Genomic DNA, 3,463 nt, shown 5'->3' with positions numbered 1-3,463 from the left:
CCTTGACGTGATCACCGCCCGCAAGCCAGACTCAAGTCCGTCTGTCGTGAAAAAAAGAATTGATACCAGAAATTATTAGTCCAAGGCAGGAATGAACAAAAGGACCCAAAACTGTTTTATTTAACCATAAAGTATATTTTAAAATGGAACGATATAAATAGATAAAAACCCGCAAAGTTGATTTCTTAGTGGTAATTGTGGTTTATGGTAATTTTAAATATAAGTAATTTAGCAACATATATTTCAGTAATTATATATTTAAACCATTTGTTGCTTGTTTTTAACAATTTTCTTCTTTTTTTCAGGTAAGAGCCTTTTTTCTTATTCATGATAAAAGGCATTTGTTTGTTCTTAAGGTAAGATACAATTTCTCTTTTTGTTAATACTTAATTAACACCAGAGTGGGAAAGAACCTGGGTTTCTAAAAATTTTTCAAAATAACATTCTTGAGCGTGGGCTCGGATTGCCAGACGAAATATCTTAAGTCCGGTTTGGGCATCACTTCGCCTAAGTTTAAACTCGTGCAAATAAATTTGACGAAAATCTAATTTGGACAGATTTAATTTTTACACGTCCTCACTGTTATATTCACTATAAAACATAACGGTTAAAAGTATTTATAATAATTAATAAATTAGATTTGAGAATTTAGCTTGGTTTACATGACAACCAGCGAAAATATTACCTGCATTAATTTTGAAACAACCTGAATGAATATAAAAAATTGGAAACCTACTATATANATATATCTCAAATTTAAGTATATATAAATATACTACTACAGACATGGAAGATAAGCAGATGAGCAAGGATAAATGTGAGAACATAGTTCTTTTTATTCATCGAAATGGAATTGGCTACAAAAATTGAAGTTGGATCAGTTTATTGTTTTTTGGTCAGCTAGGATTTTTTTAAAGAAATGGGTACAGTTTTGAAAAAGGAAGGATGATCATAGATGGTTTTTGTTATGTAATGTTCAGAAGATAATGGGATCGAATTAGAGGCAAAAAAATGAAGGTCGATTGGTTTATTGTTTTCTTGGTCAGCTAGGATTTTGTTTTAGCAAAATAATGATGAGGAATGAAAAAAAGTATGTCTGATGGTAGATCGATTTTTGCCTTCTAGTAGTTTTATTAGGATATCTTTTTTTAATGATGAAATGATTGCATGTGAAAAAAGTATAACTGCCAGCTTGCAGAGGGAGCAATTAGAATTAGAGGAAAAACCAAAGCTGAAATTTTATTATGTTATTTTTTTTCTAGTTTGCAAGGATTTTTGTAGCGAAATGACGAAGTTCAAATTTGAAAAAAAAAGTAAGATGGTTTTTGTTATCCAGTCTTCAGAAGGTAATGGGATCGAATTAGAGGCAAAAATGAATTTCGGTTTGTTTATTGTTTTCCTGGTCAGCTGAACTGTGTCAAATGTATTGTGAAAAAATATGTCTGATAATAGATCGTTTTCTATCTTCTAGTCTTTTTGTAAGGATATCTTTTTTTTTAATGTTATGATTGCATGAAATTGTGAAAATAGTAAATCTGTCAGCTTGCAGAGGACAGTAGAAACTGGAATGAGTGGAAAAATAAAAGTTGGATTTTTATTTTTCAATGGTTTTCTAGTCAGCAGGGACTTTTTTTAAAATTCCAGTTACCATGACCTTCTGAAGGCTGATAGATAGATATAGATAAATTTATAGCCTGGCCAGCCAATTTTAAACCTAATGTTAGATGGTTCTGTTTTACAATTTATGTTTATACTATTATGGCAGCAATGTGCAAAAAAAAATATTTTAACCAAAATTTTTCTTTTTAATACTGCAACGTGAAATGATCAAAAAATGAAGAAAGGCTTTAATTGTTTGGCCAGCAAAAGAAACGACCTATTGGAAGTGATAAATGATATGATAAATAAATCTCGGATTAAGAGTAGATTTTTCTGTTAATTACCGATACATTAAAAATAACTCGTACTGAATAAAAGATTGTTTATCCACCGGATTAGAAAACAATACAGTCGGTTTTAATGGGACAGCTGAGTCGAGAATCGGAAGACATTTAAATGATATTTGCATAGCGGAGGGGTAGGGGCGCAAACAGCTTCCTTTTAATAAAGCAGCAATAAAGTCAGCCCTGTGTGGCTCATCCGATAGTTTAATCACGGGCGTGGAGGGCGAAGGGGCGCTAAGGCTGATATATGAAGCGGGTGCAAACCCCTTCACACTTTGGATGTAGTTTAGCGAAAGCCCATTGACTGCCTCGGGGGGCCGCTTCAACGCTTATATTTGTCACTCCAGTCAAACACTTTACACATTGTTTAATGTTTGCTTTTCACTCAGTTTGAGATCCATTGGCAGCCTGAACGATATGTTTTTTTATTAGGGGCCATTTAACAGGTCAGTGAATATTTTAACACCAGGGGTGAAGAAACAATTCCCAATGTTACCAGAACAAAAACTTTAAATACTGTAAACTATCAACTATAAACAATACATCTTCATTCAAGTTTTTGTGAGTGAGGTTATATTCTTCACCGACTGTCTGTCCATCTTTGGTTTTCATTATTTTTGTTTGTCTGTCTTTCACAGACACACACGCGCACGCACACTAGTGGTCAATGTAGATAAAATAATGCTACTATATAAAAATAAAACCACAATCCTTCATTCTCTCACATTCTCTCATCTTTTCTTCTTCTCAAAATCTCTCTTTCTTTCTGCTTTTGTCTGTTTGTCAGTCATTATGCCCATCTGCTTGACGTTCTTTCCTTCTCTCTATATGTCGCTATCCGTTCAACCATCTAACTTTTTCTATATCCATTGCTATCTTTAATTCTGTTTGGGTTGTAAGTCGTTCGATGCAAGAGTGGTACGTGGACATAATTCTGCGACTCTAAATAAATCAACTTCAATCTCTCTCTCTCTCTCTCTCTCTCTCTCTCTCTCTCTCTCTCTCTCTCTCTCTCTCTCNAATCCTCTCCCTCTCCCTCTCCCTCTCCCTCTCCCTCTCTCAACAAAACGATTTATTTGAAATTCCAATTCATAGAAGTAAAGTAGTATGTTTAGAAGTAAAACATACTCCAGATCCTTTTTAATGACCAGCATAGAGCGTAATAATGTTCCAAATAGTATTTACTCTGATTGTAATGTACAATATAATTCAAGTTAAGAGGAACTTACTTTCGTGGTTAAATAAAACGATTAATCTCTTTCCCTCTCTCGCTCTCTCTCTCTCTCTCTTCCTCTCGCTCTCTCTCTCTCTCTCGTTCACTCTCTCTCTCTCGTTCACTCTCTCTCTCTCTCTCTCTCTCTCTCTCTATCTCTCTATCTCTCTATCTATCTATCTATCTATCTGTTAAACCATTTTTCTATTTTTATATCCATTGATATATTTAATTATTTTTGGACCGTAAATCGTTCGATGCAAGAGTGGTACATAGGCTTAATTCTGCGACTCTAAATAAATCAAGT

This window comes from Cimex lectularius, unplaced genomic scaffold (assembly GCF_000648675.2).
Source record: "Cimex lectularius strain Harlan isolate CLEC.00 unplaced genomic scaffold, Clec_2.1 scaffold241, whole genome shotgun sequence".
NCBI classification, from domain to species: Eukaryota; Metazoa; Arthropoda; class Insecta; order Hemiptera; family Cimicidae; genus Cimex; species Cimex lectularius.
The sequence above is the reverse complement of the archived record's forward strand: the minus strand, read 5'-3'. Positions refer to the sequence as shown.